Consider the following 13,855-nt stretch of genomic DNA (forward strand, 5'->3'; position numbering starts at 1 on the left):
CCTCTTTTTTGGAGTGTCGCTCTCCGGAGCGTCCTCTTTTACGGAGTGTCCCTCTCCGGAGTGTCCTCTTTTTTAGAGTATCCCTCTCTGGAGTATCCTCTTTTACGGAGTGTCCCTCTCCGGAGTGGCCTCTTTTACGGAGTGTTCCTCTCCGGAGTGGCCTCTTTTTCAGAGTGTCCCTCTCCGGAGTGGCCTCTTTTTCAGAGTGTCCCTCTCCGGAGTGGCCTCTTTTACGGAGTGTTCCTCTCCGGAGTGGCCTCTTTTACGGAGTGGTCCTCTCCGGAGTGGCCTCTTTTTCAGAGTGTCCCTCTCCGGAGTGGCCTCTTTTACAGAGTGTTCCTCTCCAGAGTGGCCTCTTTTTCAGAGTGTTCCTCTCCGGAGTGTCCTCTTTTTTGGAGTATCCCTCTCTGGAGCATCCTCTTTTACGGAGTGTACCTCTCCGGAGTAGCCTCTTTTACGGAGTGTCCCTCTCCGGAGTGCCCTCTTTTTCAGAGTGTCCCTCTCCGGAGTGCCCTCTTTTACGGAGTGTCCATCTCCGGAGCGTCCTCTTTTACGGAGTGTCCCTCTCCGGAGTGTCCTCTTTTTTGGAGTATCCCTCTCCGGAGCGTCCTCTTTTACGGAGTGTCCCTCTCCGGAGTGTCCTCTTTTTTGGAGTGTCGCTCTCCGGAGCGTCCTCTTTTACGGAGTGTCCCTCTCCGGAGTGTCCTCTTTTTTAGAGTATCCCTCTCTGGAGTATCCTCTTTTACGGAGTGTCCCTCTCCGGAGTGGCCTCTTTTACGGAGTGTTCCTCTCCGGAGTGGCCTCTTTTTCAGAGTGTCCCTCTCCGGAGTGGCCTCTTTTTCAGAGTGTCCCTCTCCGGAGTGGCCTCTTTTACGGAGTGTTCCTCTCCGGAGTGGCCTCTTTTACGGAGTGGTCCTCTCCGGAGTGGCCTCTTTTTCAGAGTGTCCCTCTCCGGAGTGGCCTCTTTTACAGAGTGTTCCTCTCCAGAGTGGCCTCTTTTTCAGAGTGTTCCTCTCCGGAGTGTCCTCTTTTTTGGAGTATCCCTCTCTGGAGCATCCTCTTTTACGGAGTGTCCCTCTCCGGAGTGGCCTCTTTTACGGAGTGTCCCTCTCCGGAGTGGCCTCTTTTTCAGAGTGTCTCTCTCCGGAGTGTCCTCTTTTTGTAGTATCCCTCTCTGGAGCATCCTCTTTTACGGAGTGTCCCTCTCCGGAGTGTCCTCTTTTTTGGAGTATCCCTCTCTGGAATGTCCTCTTTTTTGGAGTATCCCTCTCTGGAACATCCTCTTTTACGGAGTGTCCCTCTCCGGAGTGGCCTCTTTCTGAAAGTTAAAATATGGTAACTCAAGTTAAACAATCCGTGACTGTGTGACGAGTCTCGTTCTGATATAACGGTGGTGGAGGTTGACATGGATAAGAGGTGTCAAGTTAATGTTTTCATTGAGCAGTAAATGTGTTTCTCAATCGACCCGTTACCCTATTTTGTCACAGGTTGTGACCACAGTGCGGTCATTCTTGTTTGAACATGACATCACCCACCATGTTAACGAACACCTGTTCTGTATCACTTACTCCTTCCACCATCGCAACCCCATCCTTTGGTGGGGTTTATTGAGCGAAATATGGGAAAAAGAAACCTTGGGGTAGAGACCTTTTATAGATTTTGGAACAAAGACCCTTTTATAAGCCTTGTTTTGTGATTCATTACGAAGATGGAAGTTTACTGTAGTTGCTACTCACCACTCATGGAATGTCCTGAGGTTCTGAAGTACCAGGGTGGGATGGACACTCCCCTGCAGATGGACCACACTACGGTTCCACAAAAAGGCTAGCTCTAGACCATGTGATGGACCCTCTGATAACAGGAACTCAACCAAAAATCGACCTAGAAGAGAGGGCAATTGGATGTCATCACTTAAAGTGTAATACACCACAATGAATCATATTCACCCTGTTGAGTATTTTATCGAGCACAATGATTTTGCATTCACCTCCAACAACATCCTGATAATCAGGAACTGCCAAACACTCTCATAAGACAGGAATCATACGATTACAGCTTGGACATCAGGACTGATAGGATGACTTAGAAGTACGCACACTCACTTTGAAGCTGTCTCATTTGGCTTTGAATCTCGACCCAGGTGTAAATTGTCACCACGGTGTTTCACAGGTAGGTTGATTCATCAATGTGTGCGTACCTCTGGATGTATGTTAAAAAGGGTGTCCCATCTGCCGGTATTAGCTGGTGGACATTATTAGCGGTTTAGGAAGACATAGTTGGAGGGACCACACGATGTGGAGTCCGTCACCTTTGTATACGTCATAGACGGTTTATTATCCAGATCGATTAAATGGCAACAATAGTGATCAATCAAAGCTGAAAACAGCTTGAGAACAATTGCCATGATGGGTGGATTGTTTGTGAAAAGCAAGTTTGGACCAGGGGGTCCACAACCTGCACAAACGATCAACCCGACTCCCTTTTCACGTGTGTTACGTTTAACCCCCAAGCGACGATCAAAATCAACCAGCAAGAGAAAGGCACCATTTTTAGGTCGAATCATGGTAAGGATCCTGGTAAGACAAGGTCGACGAAAACTCACAAAGTAGCATGATCTTTTTTTTTTTGAAACAAAACTGAACTAGGAACACACAGTAACATGTAGGTGAGAAAATACAGTTAAACGGGACAAAAATCAACCAGAAACTTAACTTTGAGAAAGTCAGCAGAGAGCCCTGAAAGAACCTGCCGACGCTCCAAACCCAGAACCGGAAGTCCGATTTAATGTTTCTGTAATTAGAATTTCAATACTTGGTTTCGTCATTACAAGTGCCTCATCAACTGATAACAGTATATATTTTGCACTTCCTTTAGAGCAAAATAATCTTATTTTATTTGTCCCTTAAATGCTCCATCTATGTTTTCACTCTCCCCATTAAAGTCAACAATATTTGGTTTATTTGGAGTTGGAGACAAACACGGCCAGGACGAAAACACCGCGCGGACACGTTCGGAGACAAACAACGGCCGGACGTGGCTGGAGACATACACCACCTGGACGCGTCCGGAACCAAGCTGTTTTGAGACAAACACCGCTCGGACACATCCGGAGCCAAGCTGTCTGGAGACGAACTCCCGTCTAGAGACAAACACCGCCTGGACGCATCCGGAGATCGTCAGAGCTCCATGTAGGCCAATCGAGTTCTTCCACACCGATCTCGCTCAACCATTTCTATATGGACCTCGCTTTGTGCGATGGGACGGCACCATGATGCTCTCAACGGTCCAACTGGTGAAAGCTGTGCACCCCTCACCAACCCACCCTCACTAACCCACACCTCATCAAACCACCCTCACCATCCCACTCTCACTTAGGCACTCCTCACTAATCCACCTTCACTAACCCATCTTCACCAACCCACCCCTCACCAAAACACCCTCACCAACCCACCCTCACTAACCCACACCTCATCAAACCACCCTCACCATCCCACTCTCACTTAGGCACTCCTCACTAATCCAACTTCACTAACCCATCTTCACCAACCCACCCCTCACCAACCCTCACCAAAATACCCCTCACCAACCCACCCTCACTAACCCACCCCTCATCAACCCACCTTACCAACCCACTCTCAATTCGCTACTCCTCACTAATCCACCTTCAATAACCCATCTTCACCAACCCACCCTCACTAACTCACCCTCAACCCACCCTCACCAAAACACCCCTTACTCACCTACCCTCACCAACCCACCCCTTACTCGCCTACCCTCACCAACCCACCCCTCATTAGCCCACCCCTCACCAACCCACACCTCATTAACCCACCCACCGTTGTAAATCCCACATACAGGGGAGTGTTTATGAATGGTAGTGGTAATGGTAGCTGTATGAAGGGATGGTGATGTTTGTGAATAATTGGTGGTCATGAGGGTAGCTGTATGAGGGGAGTGTTTGTGAATGGTAGTGGTAATGGTAGCTGTATGAAGGGATGGTGGTGTTTGTGAATAATTGGTGGTCTTGAGGGTAGCTGTATGAGGGGAGTGTTTGTGAATGGTGGTGGTGATGGTAGCTGTATGAAGGGATGGTGGTGCTTGTGAATGAATGGGGGTAGTGAGGGTAGCTGTATGAGGGGAGTGTTTGTGAATGGTGGTGGTGATGGTAGCTGTATGAAGGGATGGTGGTGTTTGTGAATAATTGGTGGTCTTGAGGGTAGCTGTATGTAGCTGTATGAAGGAGTGTTTGTGAATGGTGGTGATGTAGCTGTATGGAGTGTTTGTGAATGGTGGTGGTGATGGTAGCTGTATGAAGGTATGGTGCTGTTTGTGAATAATTGGTGGTCGTGATGGTAGCTGTATGAAGGGATGGTGGTGCTTGTGAATGAATGGGGGTAGTGAGGGTAGCTGTATGAGGGGAGTGTTTGTGAATGGTGGTGGTGATGGTAGCTGTATGAAGGGATGGTGGTGTTTGTGAATGAATGGGGGTAGTGAGGGTAGCTGTATGAGGGGAGTCTTTGTGAATGGTGGTGGTGATGGTAGCTGTATGAAAGGATGGTGGTGTTTGTGAATGAATGGGGGTCGTGAGGGTAGTTGTTTCAAGGGGAGTGTTGGATGTTCAAGATGGTAGTTTTGTTTTTTTTGATCTGAGACAGCATTTCTTAATTTGGATGAAAAATCTGCACAGATTGTAGTTTTCTTGCACCTTTTATTGTGCGCAACCTGCCACCTGAGTGATTTCCTCACTCACCTGGGGGGATGAGAGGAACAACACCTTTAGTTTAGTCTGAATTTAAGGGTTTTAAATTGAAACGTTATTTTATCTTTGAATTGTTTGGGTTGGGGGTGTTTCATGTTTTACATGTTCATGTTTTACATTGTTAACCTGTTCATGTTTTACATTGTTAACCTGTTCATGTTTTACATTGTTAACCTGTTCATGTTTTACATTGTTAAGCTGATCATGTTTTACATTGTTAACCTGTTCATGTTTTACATTGTTAACCTGTTCATGTTTTACATTGTTAACCTGCTCATGGTTTACATTCTATTAAACTTGCTGATAAATAAATACCTGTTAACCTTTTTTGTGTACCTGTGTCGACATCTTGATTCCTTGTCTATTATTCTTCTGTTCTGTTGGTATTGTTTTATCATGGTGAACAGTGAGTTAAAGAGCCTAATTTCGGGCCTACAGTGTGGCATCGTCCTCCTCGGCACGATAACCTTCTCTAAAGCTTGTTACCATAAAGCCATGTACAGGACAGTTCTTTCTCAGCCACAGGTAAGTTAACACTTCTGACCGATTTTCCACGAATTCCAACCAAAGGACACACGTACAATCCACATTCTGGAGTTTCGGAATTGAATAAAGATCCTTGGTGATCATCCCATGTGGTCAGGATGGTCTGGACTTCAGGGACAAGACTCTCGAGGTTTGCACATTGGTCTCTTAACCATCTAACTTGAGCTTGAATCTTGAGTTGAATCGCACAGACGCAGGAAAAGATCCTGGGGGCCCAGACTGTGCAAAGGGGGGAGGGGGGGGATGAGGGACACGTTCTTACTATCTACTGAGTCTTCCTGGATCCTGAGCGATGGAAGTGTTGGAGTTGTCACCTTTTGATAAATGTTGTACCATTGATAGTCGGAGCCACTCGTTGGATGATTAATTCGGTTAACGGCGTTTTAATTTTATTATTTTCACACTTACCCAAACTTTATAAAGTTTTTTTTTTAAACCAAGTGAGAAATGACTGCGCTGTGGTCACAACCTGGGACACAAAAACACAAGCCCAGGCAGTGTGTCATCAGCAGAGGTCTCCAGGCCTCATGTGTTCGGGACACCAGCAAACCGAGATGGCGGCCATATAATATCGGGTTGGTGTCATTGTGGGTGTTGTCACGGGACAGATGTGGGTGCGGTCCGACAGTTCTCTGATCAATGGGTGCACATTCCAAAAATCTACCACTATTCCACCACCAAAATCCCAACAACAGCAACAAGTCAGAGAGAAAAACATTTTCTCATCAATGTGCTTCAAACGTCATGAATCCTCTCCCACGTGACCCGACAGAGAAACTTTCTTTGTTGGCTGAAAGAGAGCTGGTTTGTTTCGTGTCTCCTGGTCATCGACCGTTTATATTTGAAGTTCCCAGTTGTTCAACCTTTTCACAGTCGATCTGGTGCTCGATGAGCTTGGATGGATATCTCAACGTGTTTGGATGTTATTGTGGTGTTTTTTTTTTTAAGGTGGAAGTTGTTTTTAAGTGGATAAAGGTCTTAACGTCCTTTCAACAGGAGAGTAACCCTGAACCAGTCAGAGATAAAGGAAGGAGGTGGAGAATTCATCAAGCTGAAGGTGATTGGACAGGGAGGACTTTCTTAAATTGGAATGAAAAAGTTTTAATGTAGGTTCGTGGGGTGGGGTAGTGATGAGTGGGAGGGGTGTGTGGGGGTGATGGTGGGTCTGTGAGAGGGGTGTGTGGGGTGGTGGTGGGTCTGTGAGAGGGGTGTGTGGGGTGGTGGTGGGTCTGTGGGAGGAGTGTGTGGGGGTGATGGTGAGTCTGAAGGAGGGGTGAATGGGGGTGATGGTGGGTCTGGGAGGAGGGGTGTGTGGGGGTGATGGTGGGTCTGGGGGAGGGATGAATGGGGGTGATGGTAGGTCTGGGGGAGGGGTGTGTGGGGTGATGGTGGGTCTGGGGAGGGTGTGTGGGGGTGATGTGTGGGGGTGATGGTGGGTCTGGGGGAGGGGTGTGGGGGTGATGGTGGGTCTGAGGGAGGGGTGAATGGGGGTGATGGTGGGTTTGGGAGGAGGGGTGTGTGGGGGTGATGGTGGGTCTGGGGAGGGATGAATGGGGGTGATGGTAGGTCTGGGGAGGGGTGTGTGGGGTGATGGTGGGTCTGGGAGAGGGGTGTTTGGGGGTGATGGTGGGTCTGGTGGGAGGGGTGAATTGGGGTAAAGGTGGGTCTGGGGGAGGGGTGTGTGGGGGTGATGGTGGGTCTGGGGAGGGGTGTATTGAGTGATGATGGGTCTGGGGGAGGGGTGTTTGGGGGTGATGGTGGGTCTGGGGGAGGGGTGAATGGGGGTGATAGTGGGTCTGGGAAGGGGATTGTGGGGTGAATGGGGGTTCTGTGGAACGGGTACTTTTACCCACTTTTCCCGTTGTGGTGTTAAAACTCAGCTCAGACGAGTTTTCCCGTTCAGTTGAATTCATTAATTGTTTTAATGTTCGTCTGGGAAAAGAGATTCTGGATAAAAGTCGCTCCGAATTTAAAGTTCCAGTCCGGATTTTGTTACTCACCCGCTGTTTTGGCACCACGTGATCCTCGTCACACTCACGTCTTCCGCCATTTTGCGAACAATCCGGTAAAGTTTTGTGCTTCACCTTCCTCTGTGTGGCCCCTGATCGTGACGAACCCTCAAAGAAGGGGAATGGGGACGAGAGAACGGAATGTTAGGAGGTTCGTTATCCTGAGACCTAATAACGGGGTTTAGGCCCCGTTCCGTACTGGAGGAGGGAGGGATGAGCGAGTACGCAGTTCGTTTGGGGAGGTCGGGCCTCAGGAAGCGAGTACATCGCAGATCAAAGGAAATCGGTCCTTGGAGGGAGCTGTGATGGAGTGGAGGGGACACGGGGAACCCCTGAGATCCGGGATCCTCCATTTGAATAACCAGCGATGTACATCATGGACACGTTACTGACCGCAGCACAATTCGTCGACTGTCAGGATCAGCAAAGTCGGCCCGGTACGTAGAGAGGGATCCGGGAGGTGGGGGTGAGGGTGAGGGGGGGTGGTGAGCTGGGGACGGGATATCACCGGCGGAATGACGTCATCAACGTGTCGGGGAAATCCGTGCTGCTCCCTTCTCTTCACACATCGTTGTTACCTCCACCCCCCCAGGATGGACGGACCTTGTGTTTTCATCCATGTTTGTTTATCTGTGAACAGGATATGTTAAGAAGTTGTGGATGGATTCGGATGGAGTTTGGTGAACAGGTTCGGTGTGTGATAAGGACAAATTGATTCGATTTCGGTGAAGATCTGATCCCAATCCGGATCCGGGAATGTTTTTAATCCCGTAAGTAATTCTTCACCATGGAGAGACGAGGACCAAAAACGATGTACATCATGATATTTCAATAAGTTGTGGATGAGTTATGTTGAAGATCGGTGGATGAGTTGGTTCGGTGACAACAACAAGACGATTCGATTTTGGTTCAAGTCCGGATGCAGTTCCGTCCTATCATTGGCAGACAAAATGTGAACTGTTCCACCTGGCGGACAGGTATTGTTGTGGGGCCGGCGGCGAGCACGACCGCGAGGTGGAGCAGTAGAGTCGGCTCCACCGAACACCCGGAATCTAGATCGTGCTTCTCGGAGAACTCCAAAAGGCACGGGTCCCTTACAGGACCGTGAATCGCCAATAATTCGACCGAGATCGGGTTAATTGCCAACTTCAATATACCGAAGTATCCACGCGGCAAAGCTACCGGGGAATTCACACCCTCGACGGAGCTCGAGCGGAACGAGCCGTTACCGTGCTCGAACCGTGCGTAACCCGAGCGGATGGTTACCGAGGTCCGTCGGTCCAAATGGACAATTACGGCAGCAACTGCCTTCCTCATCCCCAGTACGCACCGCAGCAAACCAATGAAAGAAGCACAGAAACGAGCTGGTACATTCAACAATCGGGGTATTTCTTTTACAATAACCGGGGAGGGGGAGCACACAAGAGCAGAGTTATCGTGACAATAAGAAATGCAATGTGCAATGAGCAAAGAAAGCACTTACCTAGTTGTTACTTAAAGACCGGGCCCAAGGACACACAAACGCACACACAAATGCCCAGAAAGACATGGACCTTTCCACCTCGTGTGGTTCTCGACGATCCTGGGGTAACGGGACTCGAGCCCACGACAGAGGCCACTCCAGGTACAGAGGGTAGCATCGATCGGGCGTTGGCACCCTCCTCCGGCTCGCAAGCAGATCTCGCAGACGAGATGATCTCCCGAGTTGAGATGGTCGACTGGGCTGCAGTGTCCCTGAGCAATGTTGGTCAATATAATGACCATTGTGGGGAAAGAAATAGAAGCTGAGCACAGAGGTGAGATATAATCCACATATATAAAATGGCGAATCTTGGCAACCATTAATTCTTTTTGATTTTCAAATGGTTTCTGGTCACTGTCGAATAATAATCAATTCCTCCTGAACATTTGACTCATTTATTAAAAACAGACAAACAAAATCATATCCACATGGATAATTCAAAGGAGATTCAATAAGCAACACAGTCTTCCTCTGATTCTGCAGGACATGTACTTTATGAGTTCTTATATAATATGCAGGAGAAAATGAGGGAAAGATGATAAAAATGTCTGCTCATCCCCAAGACCGCAGCCCTTTGGGTGCTGGAATAGATCACACGTGGGCCCTTGGTATCGGTAATCCGGAGGTCAGCCTGAATTGAAAGAGCTGGGAAACGATTTTACAATCTGAAGTTGATAAAAGTTTGACAAGGCATCTGGATATCACTTGAGACAAACATTCCATTGAAGCCAGACTCCTGCTTCCAGACAGACTTTCAAGCACCAATATATAATTATTTTTATTTAAGAATCCTTTAATAAGCCAAATGGAATCATCGATGATTCTTTTCCACTGAATAAAGATTATTTGGAAGGCCATTCTGTTTTGGGGAAGATGGGTGTTTTTACTTATCAGACTGATAACCTTCCAATACAGTCAAGAGATATATGGTCGCTTAAAATGTAAATATATACGTATGAATGTGTATACCTATATATTGTTGCGAATTCGCGCCCGCCAGCGTGCAATCGGCCGCTCGACTCGAATGGCGGCCGCCTCGCCCACCGGAACGGACAATTCTGTCATGACCCTCTTGGAACAACGCCGGGAGCTAGTCACGGGTGGGGGTTTAACCTCACCACGATCGTGCCAATTGCCCACCCGTGCATTATAGGGTCGCTCGCCAAATTCGATCTACCTAAGCACCTCGCCACAGGTCGACTCCAGACACGGGCTGCTTGGGTGGCCCGTTCCGTGCTATCGGGATAACCGAGCAGTGTTATCGCCGACCTGGACGGTTCAGATTAATTACCGGGCGTATTAAGCCCACTACAAACCCTTTACGTGAAGCAGGATGGAGGGTCAATAAAGAAAAGACGAAGCGAAACGGGAAAACAGTTCACACAATGCACATTTATTACGCAACACACAGAAAGCACACATATACAGCCAAACAGTCAAAATGCACATATCGCAGTTTCAACAAAAGAAACAATGACGCAGAGTTACGACCGAATACGCGTACACACGGCAACACTTATACAGTTCTACTTTACAGACGGCTCCAACACACATTTACTCAAAAGCAAAGAAAAGAAGCCACCCTCATAGACAAGGGGGCAGACGGGCCTGTAGGCCAATATGCGCGCGTGACCTGAAGGAGCGGCCAGGTCCGCGAGACCGGGGGGTCCTACCCGCGTCCTCGTGACGCGTTGGCGGACGAGCCGCAGATGTGGCCGCGTGGCTGTGCCCCGACTCCATGCTCCTTGGCGGGTTTTGTTGGCACGACGTTTGGAGTGGGGTGGGAACGGGACCCCCTTTTTGCACTATCTCAGCGCGGGGGAACGGGGGAATTGTTTATGCCCTGGGGGAAGAGAATGGTTGGCTGGCTTGGGTCCCGCGACGAGCGATCTCACACCGCGACCTCGTCGCCGAGCGCCGTCCTTCTCGCCTCGGATCCGAGCTCCTTTGCCTCTTCCCGCAACTCTCCTCAACCGACTGCAAAACCCAACTTGATGCCTTTGCCACCCGACTCCACTCTCTGCCACACCGATGACTCGACTCACTCTGCCCTGCCGACACACACTGCTACTGCCACACTCTTCCCCGATTCGCCTTGCGCTCACCGTTTTATAGGCCGTCAGGAGAAAACAATATGCAAATTTCCGGATCAGGATGACCTCGGGGGCGGATCCACGCTCGCCAATTGGACGGAGGAAAAGTGGGCGTGAACCTCCCCTGATCCTAGAATTTGCATATATCGATTTCACACAGACGCGCCTGGAGGTGGGGCCAAGCCGCTCCGCGCTTGCTAATTAGACGGATCAGAAGTGGGCGTGTAGCGTTCTTGATCCGAATTCTCCCTCGGAAAGGCCGCTATTTGCACTCACGGCTCGGTACATATCGTTGAACGAGCCCAAGACAGCCCGACGCTCAGTGTTCACAGATGGTGCGGGAATGGCCGTAGAAGGAGAGAGGTGAGGGTGGTGGAGGGTTTATCGGTGGTGGTTAGATGGTTATGGTGCTGTTTGGGAATGACGGTGATGCGATGTTTGCGGGATTGAGTTGTGAAGGTAAAGGCCGTGGCTGTTGGCATTGTTGTTGTTGTCTGAGGGTTGGAGCGTGGTTTTAGTTGGTGACGATGGCTGGCGTGATGGTTAAGCTGGTTGTTGTGTGATGGCGGTTGAGACGTGGTTTGTTCAAAATAAAGATAGAACAGAAAAACGGCTATCTCAAAGCGTCGCAGCCCGAATGAATCACATAAATTCCCTCTAAACAACGGGTTTGGGGCTAACTACACATGTACTTAGAGTTTTCTCACCGACGGGCCCTGAATGGTGGTTTGTGAATTTCCACAGCCGTAACAATATATTGTTGTGGTTTCCCACCCGTCGGCGTGCGGGCGACCGCTTTTAGCCAATGGCGGCCACTCTCGCCACCGAACGGGCAAACATAATCGCGGCTTTCGGATCAACGCCGAAATCCAGCCACGGGTGTTTTTTTAAGCACACCACAGCCTTGTCAATACTCTACCCGCGCAACAGGGTCTGATCGCCGAATGGTCGATTGACCAAATTCATCGCGCGGGCAGACTACCGAGAGATTGTACCTCGACAGAACCCGTACGGAAACGAGCCGCGAAAGCAGCTCGCTCCGTTTGCGATTGCCGAGCAGATTATCGCCAAGCCCGTCGGACCCGATTCTCTTATCGGTAATTAACAACCAACTATATTCCGAACTTAATTATGGCAGTTCAATTTGAGGGAAGAGGACGCAACGAGCAGGTGCACATTCACACAAGGACATTTATTTACAAAGCACGTATGCAGGCATGCACGTATCAATCAGGCAAGGCAAACACGCATGCAATTATGCAATCAACAAAAGCATGACAAAAGAACTACAACCGTGCTAATATTATCTACACACATGTACTTAACAGTTTACTACTTGACAGATACGGCGCCACAACATTCATTCCAAGAAAAACCCCAGGAAAGGAAAGGGCAAGAACTGGACCTCGTGGGTCTTTATAGTTCAGGGAGCCATGGAGACCGCAAAGGCTCTGCGAGGCCGGGCTGGCTACCTTGTCGCCCTCGTGGTGACTCGCTGGGCCCTGGTTCGGCGACCCTCGGTGTGTCCGCCCGCACCCGACCAGAGTCCACCAGCTCCCGTTCTGAGTCAGCCTCCGCTCTCTGTCAGCCTACAGCTCTCCAAGCTGCCAACTCGACCTGAACCTGACGTCCCCGTTTTCCTCAACTCCACACCCACGGCTCGCGTTCAGCGCGCCCTTTTATTGCCACGGAGCTTCACCCCTTCCTTCCCAGTGCGCGGGGGGGGGAGTTCCAGCAGAGCTCGGCCGGGCAGTTGTTGTTGCCCCCAAGGGGAGGGGTCGCAGTGGGCTCTTTCCACCCAAAATGACCGCCCTCCCCTACTTCACCTTTGAACCTTGGCTCGACCCGCCCCTCCTCCCTCCCAGCGCGGGGGGGGGCGGGGAAGGGGGAGGGGAAATCCCCGGCGTTATCGGGATCTCTCTCTTCGGAGCACCTTGTTGTTTCAACCGTTGGTTGGCGTGGTGTTATGCGTTGGGAGGCCGTTTGTGGTTAGCGCTGTGGTGGGGATGGTGTGGTTGTTGAGAGGCGGTTGTGGGGAAGGTGGTTGTGAAGAAGGTGGTTGTGGTGAAGGTGGTTGTGGTTGTTCCAAAATAACGACAGCAAAAGAATAACGGCTGACTCAAACATCATAGCCCGGTTACACGAATAAATTCCCTTCAAACATCGGTGGGGAAATCTAATCTGAACACACACTTATCGATTATGTTCTGTGCATTTCCACAACCGTAACAAGATATATATCTTCTTCGTCTTTCGGCTGCTCCCGTTCGGGGTCGCCACAGCGGATCATCCGTATGATCCGCATACTGATTTGGCACATGTTTTACGCCGGATGCCGTTCCTGATGCAACCCTGGTCGCCTCTTACGACACAGAGATATGGTACACCTATTTTAACCGGGGTATACACCGGCCCAGTACACTGGTACTCATTTCGCCGACCTCGGAAGGATGACAGGCTGAGTCAACCCCCTGGTGTATTAATTCAGTGGCCCAACGGGGCTTGAACTCAGGACCTTTTGGATCCCAAGCCGCTGCCCTAACCACTGCGCCAACACCAGGCTATCGTAACAACATATATATAGATATATATATATATATGTATATATATATATATATATGTATATATATATATATATATATATATATATGTATATATATATATATATATATGTATATATATATATGTATATATATATATATATATATATATATATATATATATATATATATATATATGTATATATATGTATATATATATTGTTACGGTTGAGGAAATTCGCAAACCACCATTCAGGTCCCGTAGGTGAGATATCTCTGTAAGTACATGTGTCGTTAGCCACAAACCCGTTGTTGAGAGGGAATAAATGTGATTCATTCGGGCTGCGACCCTTTGAGATAGTCGTTTTTCTGTTCTATCTTTATTT

The sequence above is a fragment of the Eptatretus burgeri genome, chromosome 20 (assembly GCF_056783735.1).
Source record: "Eptatretus burgeri isolate ZD-2024b chromosome 20, Ebu_testis_v1, whole genome shotgun sequence".
NCBI classification, from domain to species: Eukaryota; Metazoa; Chordata; class Myxini; order Myxiniformes; family Myxinidae; genus Eptatretus; species Eptatretus burgeri.